This window comes from Lagenorhynchus albirostris, chromosome X (genome assembly GCF_949774975.1).
Source record: "Lagenorhynchus albirostris chromosome X, mLagAlb1.1, whole genome shotgun sequence".
Taxonomy (NCBI): domain Eukaryota; kingdom Metazoa; phylum Chordata; class Mammalia; order Artiodactyla; family Delphinidae; genus Lagenorhynchus; species Lagenorhynchus albirostris.
Window position 1 is genome coordinate 124502113 of NC_083116.1, and position 20375 is coordinate 124522487.

The window sequence follows — 20375 nt, forward strand, 5'->3', positions numbered from 1 at the left end:
CTGACCCTATTCCACACACAACCTTCTTGCCTTGAAATATTTAGATGCTTGACTAGAGCAGCAGAGTTGTTTCTGGTGTGATATACAGAATAATAAGAATGGGTCATGGCAAATTTTTTTAATTGCCATCGTAGTTCTAACTCAGCTTTCACTTGAGATGGTGGTCGTTGGATGGATCCAGGTGAGACAGTCAGAGGTGTGAAAGGAATGATCCCAGGTGAGAAGGTGACTGTCAGGTAGAAAACTGAGTCCCATTATTGCTCCTGTGCCTGCCATCCAGAGACAAGTGTGATCCCACCCATCAATCCATCATATGGTTACTGAACCAGCCTCTTTTGTTTCTGGGTCTTAGTATCTAGTTTATAAACCAGCTATACTGCAATAAATTTTTTTTAAAAAGAAGAAAAAAACCCAGCAAGGTCCTACTGTATAGCACAGGGAACTATATTCAATATCTTGTAATAAACCATAATGGAAAAGAATATGAAAAAGAATATAGATAGATAAAACTGAATTACTTTGCTGTACGCTAGAAACTAACACAACATTGTAAATCAACTATACATCAATAAAAGTTTTAAAAAAATATCTAGTTGAAATTATTTTTCTCAATATAAAATTGCTTTTTGTGATAAGCTGAAATTATCTCTGTATATAAGATTATGAGAAAAACAGGACACATCATCTTTTTACCTTTATTCAACTGACTTCTGTTTTTAATCGCTACATGTTGTAGGGAAAACTGAAAAGCTTTGTCCTAATTTTGAAACTCCCCAGCAAAATAGATGAGTCACGCATAATCAAATGTTTGTTAACAAGAGCGCAATTGTAGCACTGGCTTTCTTTGTTTGGAACAGAAATATGAAAATTTAAATTCAGCTATTTAAAAAGCCTGAGGCTACCCCTGAATGTACAAGGCTTTCAGTGAGGACCAGCACAAAGATTTTTACAACCAAGTGAGGTAACTTCCTGGCTTAGGAATTTATGATAGAGCTTTTACTATGCTTTTAAAAGTATTTTCACTAGATATAACAGCAGGTTCATATATATGAGGTGATGAAAACTATCCTAGTAGCCTGATTCTCTGACTTGGCAAGCTTGGCATTGGGCTGTGCTAAGTTCAAGGATACCTTCCATCTATTTACCCAGGTTAGGAAGATGGTGCCTTGTCCGTTCTCGCAGGTGTTAGAAAGAGATGGTTACTGTATCGAGTGGGTATAGCTCCACAGCAAGGTGTAGACTGTGGTGTAGGGAAAGCAAAAATGGTAGGCCTTATGCAAATGTATATGAGAAACGATAATGACCACTTGACAAACTCCTACTGTAACTTCCTGACTTCAATATCCTTATGGCCCTTTGAGGTAAATGTCACCACAGAAATATGACTTGAAGCCAGACAGAACAAGAATCGGCCAGTAAAGAAATGGGTTGAATCCAATCAAGTAGTAAAGCAACTGGAGTGGTTACCCGACCTCAGCTACCCAAACCAGGTGATAGAGTTGAAAGACATGATTAAAAATCCCTAGGGGGAACTCTCATGACCAGAAACATTCCCATCTGCTGGGGAATTGGAAACCCTGTCCAACCCATGATAGCGAGTGCCCAATGGGTATACATGAGTGGTACCAGCAGAACCAGTGAGCCTTCGGGTCTTGTGAATTATTCTCAAGTCTTTGACTGTTAATCCTTGACCTGGTAACCTCAACTTCTTTGAGATGACCAGTTTACTTCCTTAAGTAAATAAAGTTCTTTTTTCCCTCCTCCCCTGGAAGTTTGAGAATGATGTTACAACCAACAACAACAAAAAAATGAAAACCTAAATAATAGCCGTAGAATCAACATTTTGGGTTACAGTTTAGGACTAAAACACACGTTTGTATTTTAAGGGTTTGTAGCGTTAACGAGAATATGACATACTACAGAAATGTGACAGGTTAGCTTTGAGATTCTAATCTGAAACATGTCATTTATTTTAGACCTCTGATTTTAAGGTGAAAGCATAAAGTCGTTTGTTTCAAGCCAACGTTAGAATGTTCACTAGAACTTGAGTTTCACTACATTTGTAAGTTTTTATTAGATTTCTGAGAGCTACCTAAGGACGTGGGAAGGTTTACCTTGTTAGGGTTTTAATTTTGTCCCGTTAAGCATTTAAAGTGGTTATAAAGTAAATTGCATATGTTACATTTATAAACACAATTTAAAATGTTACGGGAATTTGGTGATAAAAATCTGAACAGTGATTACCTGAGGGGGTGAAAATTGACCGGAAGAGGGGCTTGAGGATACTTTCTGGGGCAATGAAAACATACCTTGATTAAGCTGTTGGTAAGGTTGGTTATCAAAACCCCTTGAATTGTCCCTTAAGATTTATTTATGCATTTCCCTGTATGTAAGTTCTACCTCCGTTCTTAAAATGTGTACTGGAACTGAATCAACTAATATATAGATGGAAGTGACTGTTTAATGGAGTTGAGTCTGTTCAACTTGAGTTAATCAAACATTGATTCAGGGACCCCTGAGAGTGATTATTCTTGGTTTCATAAAATCTCTTGAATTTATGAATAGAATAATGAGATCCATAATTTCAACTTAAAAGCTTAAGGAGAACTGCATAGTGATTTGTTGATACAGGTACAGTCCTTGGGCAAGAATCCTCATGACCTTTAAGTGCACGTGTATTCCCTCTCCTAGTTGGTTGGACTCCTTGGGAAGCAGGACAGTATGTTTCTTTTCCTTAGAAAATGACCAGAAGGCCACTTGGAATTAAGTGGAGGGAAACACTTTTAAACACCTCCACAGATGTAGTATGGACAGTCAACCTAGGTCTGAAGATGGTGACGTTTTCGATATCAGACTCTCATGATACACACACACACACACACACACACACACACTCACACTCACACTGCAGCCTCAGAATCAGCAACTGACAGACATCTGAATTCTGTGGTCTTTCCTCTTCTCTTTCAAACCAGATTAGAGTCACTTGTCATGTCCTTTTGTCAAAGCCCATCTTGAACAGCAGCAGTGCTCTCCAGTTTCCCTCCCATCTCCCCTTCTCCTCACTCCATAACTTTGAGTGCCACCACAGTTTCAGAAGAGAACCCTAGGAAAGTAAGTAAGCCTGGCTAGCTTCAAAGAGAGATGGTGCAGACCCACTGGGTGAAAGATGCAAAGGGAGTCAGTTAGAAGAACGTGAGGCCTAGGAAAGGCCACACCCCCAACCCCGCCAGAGTGAAGCCTCGCAATTCACTGTTCAGTCGAGATACAATGGGAGCCTCATATAATTTTAAATTTCCGAGTAAACACAGTTTTTAATAAGTAAAACCAAATAGTGAAAATTAATTGTACTAGACAATGTATTGGACCTGATATATTCAAAACATCATTTCAACACGTGGTCAGCACAAGAGTGACTGATGTACGTGTTTCATCCTCACGGCACATCTCGGTTCACACTAGCCACGTGTCAAGTGCTCAGAAACTGCAAGTGGCTAGTGGCTGTCATACTGGACCCCACGGCGCTAGAACTTCTGCAGCCCATGGTTTAGCCGTTCATTATGTGTGCACCTGGCATGTTTGCTAATTGTTTTCTAGTGCAGTCATTTTCTCGAAAAGGCAAAGTTCCCTTTCTAGGGTGGTAGGCGCTCGACAAGTCCATAGGATTGCTTCGTGTATTATCACTTGTACAACGGTAACATCCTTATTCAGGGAGGGATAAGGGCACGCGCATTTCCTCTTACTTTGGTTCCTTAGCTGCTAAGACTATTGCAAAGATCTCTGGAGACCAGTAGCTTTCGCCACGTGTACTCTAAAACTCAGAGCTGAGAAGCAGGGACTGCATCAAAAGTTGAATTTGCTGCAGAATCAGAAGAATCACTGCATTGAGATCTGTGTGGTTCCCAGTTTTATAAATAGAGTTTGCAAGGGGAGAGCGTCGGCTTGTTTATTTTTGGTGCACAATGTTCCTTCTTTTAGCGTGTTATCTGGAAATGATGATGGCAAAGAGATGATCTCCTAGAGGAAGGTGATTTCTTTTGTATCTCTGACATAGCCTCTATCTAACCTTAACGAAACAATGGCTGCCTCAGTGAACAATGGAAACGAATGCCCGTAGACAGTGAGTGCACACACGTGCTAACCTGGAGTCGGGCCCTGACTACTTCAACAAAGGGTTGCTTTAATTTTTGCAGAATAAAGTACTTTTTTCCTTCTGTTTTTCATGACATGGCCTTAAAGAATTCCTCATATTTGTGGTCTCAAAAAAATGAGAGCTATGCTTATGAGGCCTGCCTTTAAGTGTTCTATTAAACAATAAGAGGGCTTTGTTCTTGGTAATAAAATTAAAGAAAGCAGCGGTCCCATTACCTGGCAGGATGCCACCTCCTTGCCACCCCCTGATCCTGACAAACATAAACAGAGCCTTCTGTTGCCCAGGTAGGAAGGTGAGAAGGCAACAGCTGTCAGGTTTGTGTATAGATATACAGCTGACCTTTCAGTTAATGGGTTGGGGGGGGGAGAGGGAGAGAGAAGCAGTTCTTCATGGGATCCCTAACTCAAGTGTTTACCATTCAGTTTTGCTGCAGAAGTTTACATATTGAGCCTTAAAGCTGTAAAGCCAGGAATAATTTCACAGTGAGTTGAAATGATGGAAAAGTGACGGGTCTCTAGATAAAGAAATAGATGTATTTTAGTCTGACTCATTAGATTTCATGCGTTTTCTTTTCCAGGCAACTTTGTTGCTGGAATTTAGACCCATTGCTCGGATTTAGACCCGTTCACGGTCTGTTGCAAATGGAAGTCTGTAGGTGGATTGTGGCCCCCAGGTTAGGACTGACCAAGGTTAGGATAGAAAGTGCTGTCGGATGCAAACTCTGTTTAGCTCTGCAAGTAGTCCTAAGTGAGTCACTGGAGCTACATACAGGACAGACTGGACGACTGTGACACCAGTGTCCTCTGACCTCCATGACAGCTCTTCTTTAAGGAACATCCAGCTAGCAGTCACTCCTTTCTAACTGTCAGTGCCAGGCCCGTAATGTACTCACCGGTCCCCTGTCCGCGGGCCTGAGAGCTTCCAGCTGCAAGAGGCTAAGACTCTGCCTGGGGGCTTTTCCCACCCCCACCCCGGTTAATTCCAGAGAGGAGTTCATGCCCACCCACCCCCCAACAGGCTTCAACCAGCCACTGATGGGAGATAGTAGATAAATACCCTTCTCCTTCCCCATCAGCTGGAAACAGCATTCTGCCCTGTTTCCCAGAGTTACCCATTGGGATTCATCTCCGTTTGACCGCAGTGGCCTTGGTGAAATCACACTTAACTGGCTGCATACGTTTCCTCCTATCTCACTTCCCCACACCCCTACTGGTATTTCCTGGTGACAACTAGTACTTCATCCTAGTCTCGTGCTCCGCTCCAAGGGGAACAGAGCCACAGACCGCCTCTCAAACGGAATGATAGCACCCAATCCACGTTCCCCGTTGTGACCGTAGCTCAGTTGTTCGTTTTCTCTAAACTGTCCCTTTCACTGTATTTGAATAAATATGAATATTAAACACTGGGCATCAAAAATATTTAGAAATCAACCTCCCAGCTTCTGCTGGTATTCCAGAGTGACAACCACCAGGCCAGATGGGCCGTAGTTAGTGCTTGTGGATATATCAGAAAGCCAGAACAGAGCTTGGCATTTTCCAGTTATACTTCCAAGTGCAAGTCTAATCAGTGACATAATCAAGTCTACCTCACTCACTGTCGGGAAGACCAAAGAGCCGGCCTCCAACCCCTGTTCTCCGTAACTCTGCAGGAGAGCAGGTGGCATCCACCGTTGAGTAACTCGAGCCTGAATAGGAGTCCAACTTTGTATTTTTCCAGTCCGTTGCTATTCAGGAATCATGGCACAGCAGCTAAAAAGAATGCCACTTAATGAGAAATGACATGTAAGATTGAAAATGAGTAATGGAAGGTCATGGGATAAAAGCTTCCTCTTTCCATCAGAAATGACTTCCTTTCCCTGAAACATATCACCTCCATCCTCCCCGGCATTCAACCATCCTCTTCCAGAAGTTACTTTTCAGCTCCGACCACAAGGTCTAAAAGGAGATTTTTGCCAAATACATTGGTTCAGAATCACTTCATAGAAAGTAGCACTCTCCAGAAACTTTATGAAAAGACTCGATAGAGACAACTGCCCATGACAGATTAACAGGTTTGTTTTTTTTTTCCATTCTGTGTGCCCAACCCAAACGGAAGGGTGTAGAGCGCTTGTGTTCTAAAGTGTGTAATTAATAAGAGAAAGGAAGGGAGGAGTTTATTGTTTTTGAATGAATTATGAGCAACACCTTCCATTCTGCTTCTTCATTTTGGAACGGCTTTGAACAGAGTTACCATTAAACACAAAAAGGGAAGTCAGTGGCATTCATGCCAAGAATGTAAGACTGAAGTTACTTGAGTGTAGTCCGAGAAACGCCTCAGGGGAAGAGCGGCATTTGGTATAACTGGGACAGAAGTCGGCAGGACATGGCGGGCAAAGTAAAAACCATACTGCAAGTATGTTTTCACTTTCAAATTGAAATCCTGTGAATTCAGTCTTTGGATCTGTTCATGCCCTGAAGGAAGAAAACTATTATTTATCAAGCACCCATTAAGTGCCACAGAGTTTACAGATATTTTCATTGAAAGTATGCAAATGAGAAAACATTCTCACAGAAATTCAACACATTTTTTTCACACCTGCAGCTCTTTCACGCCAAAGCCCAAAGGCTGCAGACTCCACAGACTCCTTTCCTCTGTGCTAGAGGTTGGCAAACTATGCCCCTAGGGCCAAATCTGATTTGTCACCTGTGTTTGTAAGTAAACTTTTATTGGGACACGGCCACACCCATTTGGTTACGTATCATCAGTGGCTGCTTGCATATGACAACGGGGGCATCGAGTAGTTACAGCAGACACCTTCTGGTCCACAGAGCTACAATATTTACGGTCTAGCCCTCTACAGCAAAGTTTCCCAACGCTTACTCCAGATCATGGAAGACTCATCTCCAACCCTCATCTCCCGTTGCATCAAGAAGAATAAGAAATACATTCGGGATTTGAAAGTAACTCGAAAATTCCGGAGTCGGTCCTCATGTTATAGCTTCCAAAGCTATTGTTTTGGTGAAAGATGATGAAGGATACAAGTTTTGATTCATGCTAGAAAGTCCCCAGGTAGTTGGCACAGGCCACATGGTCCTAGAACATAAAGTGTTGATTGTATATGGACATTCCAGATACACAGAGCTTCTTAACCACAGTGGTAGTTAACATTTATTGAGTAATTATAACATGCCGAGCATTTCTCAGTGGCTTTCCATGTACTCATTCATTTTGTTTTCACCACAGTCCACCCCCGGGGTTTCTACCACGACACTGGTGACATTTGAGGCTTGGATAATTCTCTTTTCTAGTGGGGGCTGTCCTGAGCATCGTAGGATGTGTAATTAGCAGCAACTCTGACCTCTACCCTCTAGATGCCAGTAGCACTCACACACCCTCTCCCCTGCCCCCAGTTTTGACAACGGAAAATGTCTCCAGACATTGCCATTGTCCCCTGGGGGAACATCTGGTCAACCAGGTAGAAGTTGGTATTTTCTACATTATGCAGATGAGGAACTTGAGAAATGGATAGTTGAAGCAAGTGGCCGAGAACATACAACTAGTAAGGAAGCAAGACCTGGTGTTCGATCCCGGGAAGACTTCCTCAGGACCCTGAGATCTGAACTCCTGCCTCCTCTAGCCCTTGTTCGCTCTAAATCATTTCACCTCGGGACTTCCCTGGTGGCGCAGTGGTTAAGAATCTGCTGCCAACGAGGGGGACACGGGTTGGAGCCCTGGTCCCGGAAGATCCCACGTGTGGCAGAGCAACTAAGCCCGTGCGCCACAACTACTGAGCCCTCGTGCCACAACTGCTGAAGTGCACGAGCCCCAACTACTGAAGCCCGCGCGCCTAGAGCCCATGCTCTGCAACAAGAGAAGCCACCGCAATGAGAAGTCTGCGCACCGCGACGAAGAGGAGCACCCTCTCGCCACAACTAGAGAGTCTGAGCGCATCGAAGACCCAACACAGCCAAAAATAGATAAATAAAATAAATAAATTTAAACAACTAATTCACCTCGTTAGACGATTTTGCTTTACTGCAGAATGACCAACATCAACAACATCTTGGATGGTCATGTTGCGTGTGCTACTCTTGGGAGAAAAATTCTTTTGTGGTGCCCTTTCCAAGTTTTAGGCATTAGCGGTGGCGGGCGTTCTTGCTGGACAGTTTTAATGTATCGTTACCATTATGTTTCATTTATAGGAAGGCTTTTATTGCTTAGCTCACCACAGTGTGTTGCTGTTTTTGTTTTGTTTTTTTTTGCGGTACAAGGGCCTCTCCCGTTGCGGAGCACAGGCTCCGGACGCGCAGGCTCAGCGGCCATGGCTCACGGGCCCAGCCGCTCCGCGGCATGTAGGATCTTCCCGGACGCGGGCACGAACCCGTGTCCCCTGCATCGGCAGGCGGACTCTCAACCACTGCGCCACCAGGGGAGCCCTGTTGCTGTTTTTAATGGCATCTCGATTCGTTATCCAGCGTTCAAGCGTCATAATTTTAGAAACCTCAAGAAAAGAGGATTTCTCATGAGGTTCGTGGGAGCTTTTTTTTTGATCCCATAGTGGAAATAAAACAAAATCCCATCTGGATGGTTAATCAATATGTATAGTTGGTCTCCTCTGGGCCAAATCGTTTTCCACCACGTCACTCTACAGTAAAGGTTGGATTACATGTGGCTTCTATCCATGCCATCACTACTTCTCACCAAAAGCACTTGATGAAGGAATTCCATTATTTTTTTTTTTTGAAAAGCCCTTCTTGGACTTTTTTTTTCTTTCTTGGACTTTTAAAAGTCTTAGTGAAAAGTGTTCAATATTAAGTTAACATGCTAAATGTTATATTTTAAAAGGTCATCCTGTACTCTAGTTTCTCCTCCAAAGACAGGGACCCTGGGAATGTGGCCAATTTTTCCTCTCTCATCTCCTTCAGCTCGGTCCACAAATATTTGACTTTGGTGTGAGAGAATTTTAGGATGAAGATTACATATAAACATATTATTGATAGATGAATTACAGTAATACAGTCTGCTTTTTCCTCAGCTCTCCTTGGCTCAGTTCTATATACAAACTCCAATATTAGAATCCCTTTCATTGTTCCTTCTGGCGGCTCTAACTTCTGCCCCAGGATCTGGAATGTTCATTACAGCTGCCTTGGACAATAAAACCCAAAGCACCCTCAGATCCTCACGTTTTTCTTTGCACCTGGTCAGCAGTCTGCAATGGGACGTAGAGCCTGCTTGCGCACAGATTTCCCGGTACCCTCGTCTTCCCGGACACATCATCAGCTCATCTGCTGCTCAGTGGTGCTTCAGTTGCTCCAGCTCTGGGCATATGGGAATTCACTCCTCCGGTGTTTTTCTTTTTGAACGAGACAGGATTGTTAGGGACACTGTGACATATAACAGTGTGAAATAATAGTGTTATTAAGATACAATAACACTAATCCCTTTAAGTTTGGATGCAGACTCAAAATTCCATATTCTTAGTAATAGAGAAAAGTACTATTGAGTTTAAACCATAGCAGCAATAGCAAACCATAAAGGGCTTTTTAAAAATTTATTTTATTGAAGTATAGTTGACTTACAATGTTGTGTTAATTTCTGCTACACAGCAAAGTAATTCAGTTATACATATCTATACATTCTTGTTCATATTCTTTTCCATTATGGTTTATCACAGGATATTGAATGTAGTCCCCTGTGCTATACAGTAGGACCTTGTTGTTCATCCATTCTATGTATACTAGTTTGCATCTGCAAACCGCAAACTCCCAATCCATCCCCCCGCCCTAGATGACCGCAAACCTGTTCTCTAGGTCTGTGAGTCTATTTCTGTTTTGTAGATAAGTTCGTTTGTGTCATATTTTAGATTCCACATATAAGTGACATCATATGGTATTTGTCTTTCTCTTTCTTATTTAACTTAATATGATAATCTCTAGGTCCATCCATGTTGCTGCAAATGGCATCATTTCATTCTTTTTTATGGCTGAGTAATATTCCATTATATGTATATACATCTTCTTTTTTTAGAAGATTTATTTTATTTTTGGCTGCCTCAGGTCTTAGTCGTGGCACGCAGGATCTTTGTAGAGGCATGCAGGATCTTCATCGTGGCGTGTGGTTTTCTCCTCTAGTTGTGGCGCGCAGGCTCCAGGGCACGTGGGCTCTGTAGTTATGGCACGCAGACTCTAGTTGAGGTGCACAGGCTCAGTGGTTGTGGCACGCGGGCTTAGTTGCCCTGCGGCATGTGGGATCTTAGTTCCCCGACCAGGGATCGAACCCGCGTCCCCTGCATTGCAAAGTGGATTCTTTACCACTGGACCACCAGGGAAGTCCCTATACCACATCTTTATCCATTCATCTGTTGATGGACATTTAGGTTGTTTCCATGTATTGGCTATTATAAATACTGCTGCTGTGAACATAGGGGTGCATGTACCTTTTTGAATTATAGCTCTGTCTGGATATATCCCCAGGAGTGGGATTGCTGGATAATACGGCAACTCTATTTTTAGTTTTTTAAGGAACCTCCATACTGTTCTCCATAGCGGCTGCACCAAGTTACATTCCCACCAACAGTGTAGGAGGGTTCCCTTTTCTCCACACCCTCTCCAGCATTTCTTATTTGTTGATTTTTTGATGATGGCCACTCTGACTGGTGTGAGGTGGTATCTCATTGTAGTTTCGATTTGCATTTCTCTAATAATTAGCAATGTTGAGCTTCCAAAAAAGAGTTTTGACCTTTCTCAAGGTCACCGTCATTTGAATCATGGTACGGCTTTGCTTTTGCCAGGAGGACCAATTCTAGGCACATTTGTAAAGTAGACATTTGTCTTTTAAACCCCCAATCTCGTTGGTAGTGACTTCAGGGGATCAAGGGTTAGAGTCTTAAACCAAAGGGGTACAATATCAAGAGTACACTAACGGTGGGCCAGCGTGGTAGGGGGCTCTCCTGGGCTGCACAGGTTGGCGGAGGGCACCAGTCTCGTGCTTTCAAAGTGAATGGTGGGGACTTCCCTGGCGGTTCAGTGGTCAAGACTTTGCCCTCCAATGCAGGGGGTGCGGGTTCGATATCTGGTCAGGGAGCTAAGATCCCACGTGCTTCGTGGCCGAAAAACCAAAACATAAAACCGAGGCAATATTGTAACAAGTTCAATAAAGACTTTAAAAATGGTCCACATCAAAAAACAAAAATCTTAAAAAAAAAACCAAAGTGAATGGTGGTCTGTGGAATTGTGCAATGCCAGCACCCTTCTTTGCCCAACACCCTGAAATAAAGTTTCCTTTCCCTAGCACATCGGGGTCATCCTCTCCTAAGCTTACTTCATTGTTTGCATTGGGTATGAATAGGAAGTGATCTAACAAGTCAGCATATCCTTTTCACAAGAGGAATTTAAAGGTTTTACTCGGAAAATCTAGAGGTTTTTATCATGCATACTAGTCCAAATTCTACCTGTGCGAAGTGGCCAGATACTTTTCTCCATTGATATTTCCTTATAAGAGTTCCATAAAATATTTCTAAAGATGTGAAGGCCACACATATCTGAAATCTGATGGCATTATACCCTGCACTGAACATCTCAGTGGAATACAAGTCAAATTAAAAGAGCAGGGACTTCCCTGGTGTCACAGTGGTTAAGAATCTGCCTGCCAATGCAGGGGACACGGGTTCAAGCCCTGGTCCAGGGAGATCCCACATGCCGTGGAGCAACTACGCCCGTGCGCCACAACTACTGAGCCTGCACTCTAGAGCCCGCGAGCCACAACTACTAAGCCCGTGTGGCACAACTACTGAAGCCCACGTGCCTAGAGTCCGTGCTCCGCAACCAGAGAAGCCACCGCAATGAGAAGCCCGCACACTGCAATGAGAGGAAGCCCACCCACAGCAACAAAGACCCAACGCAGCCCAAAATAAATAAATATATTTGTTTTAAAAATTAAAGGAGCAAGTTTCTAGAAATACTTAGAAACTTTACAGACTTCTAAGGAACATTTCACAGACACGTAGTCCAATTTTGAGTGTGTGGATGTAATTAAATCCCTTTAATGTTTATATACATATGACAAGACCAAAATAATAAATTGTCCATTTCACGCCACCCTTTCTGTGAAATACTGTTAACACTATTACACCATAAAATTTAGCGGGGGGCACTTTTTACTGGACCTGGCTAACCAAGTGCTCTGGAGAAAATAGCCACCCCATTTACGCGATCATTAACTAATCTGGGGAATGTGTACATGTAAGTGCATTTCTAAAAAAGGCAGATAAACTGTGCGCCCAGTGGCAACTTACACGGGACTGTGGCTGATTCTCGGTAGCTGATATGAGCGTGAATGTGGCCGGTCGCCCTGTGCTGAATTAGCTCTCAGGGCTACTACTAGGGTGAGACAGGAGCAATGGCCTCACTTCATTATTCAACTTGCCAGTTTCTCTTTCGCTGGGCTGTAATGGATCAGAAAGTCAGAGTCTCTCAAAGAGAAGCTGCAAAATTACCCTAGGAATAGGAGACAGTGGGTTAGCAACCCCCTACAAGCAAGATTTCTTCTGTAGCTTACAAATTTCCCTTAACATTTTACCCTTCCTGCCCCCAAAAAAGTTAGTTTAGGACAACTGTGGACACCCTAGATAGAAGATAAATAAATACAGTCCATTCTCGAAATGCACACTAGTTACACTCCATGAAGACACCAGGAACACTGGCTAATCATGAACCATTGCTCGTCAGGGAAATACACACACACACACACCCCCCACACATAGATTATAATCTTAAATCCTAAAAATAAGTCATCCTGGTTGATTGTATTTTCTTTATTTTATAAACAAGGAAAGGGGGTTTCGAAGTGTGAAGAGATTTGGCTGAGGTCGCCCCACTAACAGATGCTAGAGCGGGGACTCAGACCCAGTCTAACAGGCTGCAGAGCCGGCGCTTCCTGCTTAGTGCTGCGGCACTTCTGTTGTCCCCATCCTATGGTTCTACGAGAGCTGCAACACGAAGGCTGAACGTGCCTTGTTCAGCCGCAGCTGGGTGCTGGCTCATTTTTTTCACGCTCTGAGCCTGTCTGCAAATGGATGTGAAAAGGCCCCAAGTATTGACGTGGAGGTCAGAAACGAATTTTTAAATGTTTGCAAGGAGGTCTGTTAAATCCATCATACTCCAATAAAGATGTTTAAAAAAATAAAATAAAAAGACATTGCTAAATACAAAAACAAAAAAAGCAGCATCAGGAGTGCCTGCAGACAGCCTTTCCACATCTTTTGACTGGTTCCTTTTCATCCCTCGAGAGACTTGTCAGAGAATTCTTGTCTGATCATGACCACTATTAAGAAAGACCCTCGGGCCTCCCTGGTGGCGCAGTGGTTGGGAGTCCGCCTGCCGATGCAGGGGACACGGGTTCGTGCCCCGGTCCGGGAGGATCCCACGTGCCGCGGAGCGGCTGGGCCCGCGAGCCATGGCCGCTGAGCCTGCGCGTCCGGAGCCTGTGCTCCGCAACGGGAGAGGCCGCAGCAGTGAGAGGTCCGCGTACCGCAAAAAAAAAAAAAAAAACCCTCCTCTCAGCCGTGTTCGATCACATTACCCTCTGTGATTTCCTTTACACACGTCACGATCTGAAATTCTTATTTATTTCTCGGCTTGTTCAGCCTGTTGCCCTTTGCTTACATGTAAACTCGGTGATAATGGGAACTTTGTCTCTCTTGGGTCACAGTGTACGCCCAGCACTTGGAATGCTGGCTCGTACACTGTGGGAACCCAGTTGCTGTTATTTGAATGAATAAGTGAATGGGTCAACAGTGGTATGTAGCTCTTTCACAGTGAAGGCTGCAAGTGTATTCTGAGAGCAGTCATGGCTTGAGCTTGTGTGACATCGGCTGTGGTACTTCCAGTCTCCGAAAAGGTGTTCATTAGGGCCTTAAAAAAGATAGGGTGATAACTCCGGAAAGAAGAAGTAAGTTCTGAAAGAATTGGGATTAGATCTCACTTTAGAAGAATTTAATTTAGAGTATTTTGCAAAGAGAGAAAGTTAGTACTAAAGACTAGGAGACAACGGTGGGTAGGATGACGCATTTCGCGGCAAGAAAGGAAGCTGTAGGGATTTCCCTGCTGGTCCAGTGGTTAGGACTCGGTGCTGTCACTGCCGAGGGCCCGGGTTCGATCCCTGGTCGGGGAACTATGATCCCACAAGCCGCATGGCACGGCCAAAAAAGAAAACAAAGGAAGCTGTAACTCTAGACGTAGAGAAGATACATGGTGAGCACATGGTTGAGGCCATCACAGAGATGAGGTGAGAGTGACCGAATTTCTCCTCATGAGGGGCTGATGTGATATTTACTCATGAGTGCAAAGAAGGTGAGAAAAAATGTAGCAGGGAGGAGGCTGGAATGGGAAGAGGGCTCAGTTTTAAGCTATATTTTGTCCTGCGATGTGAAGGGCTCTATAGGATAAGCACCCTATTTCCATGTGGTCCAGAGGTGGTATACAGCAGTTGCTACCACTGGCCAGCATTCCTAATTCTCTCCACCCCCCTTGTCTTTAGGTTAAGGACCAAGAAGGAGACTTATGACACAAAGATAGAAGTGTAGGTCTGCAAAAGAAGGTTTGGCGGTGGTTTCTTGAATCCTCAGATTGGCCCTACTCAAAGCACTTCCATCAGCCTTCGTGGTTTCTGAATCAAAAGATGTGAATCAGAAATACAAGCTAAAATCATAACCAGGAGCTGCCAGCTTCCAAACCAAAGCTGGGAACTGGAAACACCTGAACACACTGCAAGTAACCAATAAACCCTGCCATATTTTAATTAATAGCCCGTATAAGAAATGAAGTCCAATGAAATCATTAACTTTTTTTTTTTTAAGTGACACATGAAACAGCACAACTGTGGAAAATTTCTTTGTACTGGAAGAATTTTAGAAATATAGGATAGCATTCAACTCATTTTATTGTACCTTTCGGAATATAAGAACGGTAGGGTTACAAATATTTGGAAGCTTCATCAAAGTGGGAAAAGAGATTCAACTTTCCCAGTTTCAAAGGAAGGTCACATCTGTATTCTTTGAAAGATCTAAGGATAATACTTGACCTAAAATGATCAGATGAGGGCTTCCCTGGTGGCGCAGTGGTTGAGAGTCCGCCTGCCGATGCAGGGGACGCGGGTTCGTGCCCCGGTCCGGGAAGATCCCACATGCCGCGGAGCGGCTGGGCCCGTGAGCCATGGCCGCTGAGCCTGCGCGTCCGGAGCCTGTGCTCCCCAACGGGAGAGGCCACAACAGTGAGAGGCCCGCGTACCGCAAAAAAAAAAAAAAAAAAAAAAAAGATCAGATGATATTCCCCAATCTCTGGGAATTTATATTTTGGGATGCCGGTGGTTGCAGTGTCAGCTTTCTCAAAACATATTTGGCTCAACAAAGTAGATTTCAGTCCACTTTGTCAGTAAAACAAACCTATTCGTCGTAAATATCGATTAGTCAGAATTTGGATTAAATTGAACCCCACGTTATGATGGCGACTGAGACACTTTTCCTACCATAGAGTAACCCAAATTGCAATGATTTTGAGAGTGAAATAGATCCCAAACTAAATCATAGTCTCTTAACAAAACTACTTCCCAATGCAGACAATACTACCTCAGACCTGTCTGTGGCTTCCTAATGTAAGTCATTTCCCCATATATTAGTCCTCATATCTTGTGGTATTGTATTTACCACAAAAATCCCACTTGACTGAGAGAGCAGATAATATTCGCCTCATTTTACAAAATAGGACAACTTAGAAACGGACATACTCCTCGACTTTCTCGGTATCATCCTACGAGCAGAGCTCGTACTCCATACCACATTTCAGGGCACCTACTTCAGAGTTACTAGCAGGGTCTTACTAGGTTCAGTCAAAACCAGAATATCTTCTTTTTCTTTGGGGGGGGGGTATAGTTGTTTTACAATGTTGTGTTAGTTTCTACCATGCAGTGAAGTGGAGTTCTCTGTGCTATACAGCAGGTTCTTGTTAGTTATCTATTTTATACATATTAGTTAGTATATATATGTCAATCCCAGTCTCCCAATTTATCCCACCTCCCCTTTCCCCCCTTTGGTGTCCATACGTTTGTTCTCTACGTCTTTGTCTCTATTTCTGCCTTGCAAACAGGTTCATCTGCACCATTTTTCCAGATTCCACATATATGCGTTAATATATGATATTTGTTTTTCTCTTTCTGACTTGCTTCACTCTGTATGACAGTCTCTGGGTCCATCCACGTCTCTGCAAATGACCCAATTTCATTCCTTTTTATGGCCGAGTAATATTCCATTGTATATATGGAATTGCATACAGTACAGTAGGGAGCCTGACGGGAGGCCAATCCCGGCAATACATTTTGTTTTTCCTTAGATTCCATATATATGTGTTAGCACACAGTATTTATTTTTCTCTTTCTGACTTACTTCACTCTGTATGACAGTCTCTAGGTCCCACCAGGTCTCTACAAATGACCCAATTTTGTTCCTTTTTATGGCTGAGTAGTATTCCATTGTATATATGTACCACATCTTCTTTATCCATTCGTCTGTCGATGGGCATTTAGGTTGCTTCCATGACCTGGCTATTGTAAATAGTGCTGCGATGAACATTGGGGTGCGTGTGTCTTTTTGAGTTATGAAACCCAGAATATCTTTAACCAGAGAATATGTTAGCAGCCACATCAAAACCTAAGGACCTCACAATGTGGTCAGTTGAGTTTTGACCAAGTGCTAAGACACTTCAATGGAGGAAAGAATAGTCTTTTCAATAAATGGTGCTTAGGCAACTGGATATCCATAAATATAAGGATGAAGTCGGACCCCTACTTCTCATAATAATACACAAAACTTAATTTAAAATGGTTTGTAGACGTAAGTGTAGGAGATAAAACTTCTAGAGGAAAACTGAGGTATAAATCTTCATGACCTTGGATTAGGTTTCTTAGCTACAACACCAAAAGCACAAGTGACAGTAGAAGAAGAGATAAATTAGACTCCATCAAGATTTAAAACTTCTGTGCTTCAAAAGTCACCATCAAGAAAATGAAAAGACAACGCACAGAATGGGAGAAAAGATTTGCAGATCACATAGCTAACAAGGGACTTGTATCCAGAATATGTAAAGAAATCACACAATTCAACTATATAAGACAAATGGCCCAATTACACAATGAGCAAAGGGTCGGAATAGTCTTATCTCTAAATTAGGTACACATATGGCCAAGAAGCACACGAAAAGACGCTCAACGTCATTAGCCATCAGGGAAATGCAAATCAAAACCACAGTGAGATGCCACTCCACACTCACTAGGATGAATAAAACAAAAGAGACAGACAGTATCAAGTGTTGACAAGGATGTGGAGAAATTGGAAGCCTCACATACTTCTTGTTGGAATATAAAATGATGCGGCCCCTTTGGAAAACCGTTTGGCAGTCCCTCAAAAAGTTAAACACAGAATTCACATGTGACCCAGCAATTCTACTCCTATACTGAAGAAGAATGAATACATATGCACACACAAACATTTATACACGAATGTTCACAGCAATATTGTTTATAGTAACTAAAAAGGAGAAGCGACCCACATGTCCATCTACTAGAGAATGGATAAACAAAATGTGGTATATTGCTTAAATGGAATAATATTCGGCATAAAAAGGGATGAAGTACTGACACATGCTGTGACTTGGAGGAATCTTGAAAACGTTATGCTAAGTGAAATAAGCCAGACAAAAAGGATCGCATGTTGTTTGATTCCATTTTTATGAAATGTCCAGGACAGGCAAGTCCATAAAGAGACAGAACACAGATTAGTGGTTACCTAAGCCTTGAAATGGGGTGGGTAGCAAGAATGTGGAGTTCCTGCAAATGGGTATTGGGACTTCTTTAGGGGATATCGAAGGTTTTCTAAAATTAGATTGTGATGATGATTATAGAACTCTGAATACACTCAAACCCACAAACCGTACACTTTAAATGGGTGAATTTTATGATATGTGAAGTATATTTCAATAAGGCTGTAAAAAAAAAAGAAAATCAACACCCTTCCCCCTAAAAAAATAACTTAAGACATGTTTTTGTGTCTATACAGTCCTAGAAAACCAACAAATCCAATACCTGCGTGTTGAGTGCTTGTAATATATCATGATAGCTGCTTGCTTCACTACATGTTACCTTGTCTCTTGTTGGAAGATCATCTTCACCATCTGTTCATTCAACAAACAGTTTTTGAATGCCTATTCTGTGCCACATATGGTGGCAGATGCGTGGGATAGATGCCTCATTTCATACAACAGCCAAAGATCCCGCCCTTCGTGGAGGTTGCATCCAGTTGGATTTACCCTGATTGTATGTTCAAGTACAGCTTAGCTCTGAGGGCTCATTCTAGGAGATACTTTTCAAGTGTAAGGTGCTATTTTCCAGAAATTTCACTTTCTCCATTATAATGGGCCCATGGTTTCAATACGATCCCATCCTTTTCACAGCTCGGTTGTAGTCAGTTATTAAATTCAGTTTGAAGTCAAAAGAAATGACAAGAAATTTCTCGAGAGTAGTGGGGTTTCAAGTAAATGTTTCCATAGATAGCTCAACTTATTTGAGAAGCCTCAAGGGGAACTAGAAATGATGACAGAAAAGTAATGGTAAGAGAAATTGAGCCCAGTGGTTAACTCCCTTGAAATATTAGCCTGAGTTCCACGTTCTGTGCTTGTCCATCAATGCATTCTTAATTCCTTCTTTTGTTTATGAAACATTTAGCAAGTATGTCTGTGTGCTAATCTGACACAGGATATGATCTCATAGTTCGCTGCAAATGGCCAGTGACCACCATCTCCTCAATAAGGCAGTATCTTGAGTTGCCTCTCTGCCCTGTCTTACAGTGATCAGGAATACAACTCAAGGAATCCTGGTCTCTGGAAACAGGACATGATTTCTCTGAACAGCCATCAGTGAATTTTTATTTTGAACTCCTGACCCCACTTCCGGTTTGTGTCATTCATAGAGATTGAAATTACTCCAGTTAAAGAAAGTATCCCTAATCAAAAGGGCTTAATGACTGGGCCACGTCTCCTCCCTGAGTTATACTGGAGTAATCAGTGCTATTGTCGTTCTTTGTAACATTGCAGGCTTCTCCTGCGCTGTGTTAAGATCATAAAACTCATGCATGCTATCTCCATTTCCCACAGCTGTGATTTCTGGGTCTCTGTCTGTGAATAAGCATTTCAGAATTGTCATGAGATGGAGGAAATAGCACGTGCAGAGTATTTCCCAAGCCCAGTTGCCAAGAATGAGCTAATTTTAACCCTCCCTTGCATACAATGAGCCTTAAAAACTTCAAATACAAGCCATTCTACAATGATCTACCTTGCCAGGAGGATGGCAGGCTTTCATTGTAGAACCCCGGCCTTCCTGAGGTATACCAGAAGTACGATTTAAAAGTATGCCATAAGATTAATAAGATATTCAACCATCCTTCTCCTTTTTGATGTTTTTATAGTGATAAAATACAAAGTTCATGTCTGTATATAAAAGAAAAGTTCAATAAATGTAATGTAACCTTGCTATCTTGCTTTTGGAAAATTTGTCCCAAAGATATTGATGATAATCTAGCCTCCATAAAAGAATAATATTAGTTTTTTCTAACTTTTTATGTTTAACAGGCTAAAATTGCACTTTCCTTCAAAATATAAAAGCAGGAACTGCAAATATATTTCAAGTGTCAATTTTCAATCAGTTGGTAATAGCTACGTACATGGTGTGTTAAGAAAGATCCTGAGGGACTTCCCGGGTGGTCCAGTGGCTAAGACTCCGTGCTCCCAGTGCAGGGGGCCTGGGTTCGACCCCGGGTCAGGGAGCTAGATCCTGCTTGCTGCAACTAAAGATCCCGCACATGGTAACAAAATCCCGCATGCTGCAGCTAAGACCCAGCGTGGCCAAATAAATAAATACTTTTTTTAAAAAAGCAAGACCCTGAGGTTCAGTATGGCTTAGCAAAAAAGACTGCTGTCATTGGATAATAAATGTTTTCCGGGGGCGCAAGAGGATAGGGAGTGGACAGGTAAGTCCTATATTTGCCATCCCTGCATAATTGGAAGAAGAGTTAACATTTAAAGTATCTTTTCATAGGGAACACTCTTGCACTGTTGGTAGGAATGAAAATTGATACAGCCACTATGGAGAACAGTATGGAGGTGCCTTAAAAAACTAAAAATAGAACTACCATACAACCCAG

General features: G+C 42.6%; 1 protein-coding gene and 1 non-coding gene across 2 annotated transcripts in view; both read left to right on the forward strand.

Moving 5' to 3' along the window:
- MID1 (midline 1) overlaps positions 1-20375 on the forward strand; it is a 651564-nt gene that overhangs the window by 573473 nt on the left and 57716 nt on the right. The window lies entirely within an intron of this gene.
- On the forward strand, positions 14230-14302 carry TRNAD-GUC (transfer RNA aspartic acid (anticodon GUC)). The gene has a single exon. It is a non-coding gene; the product is annotated as a tRNA-Asp (tRNA).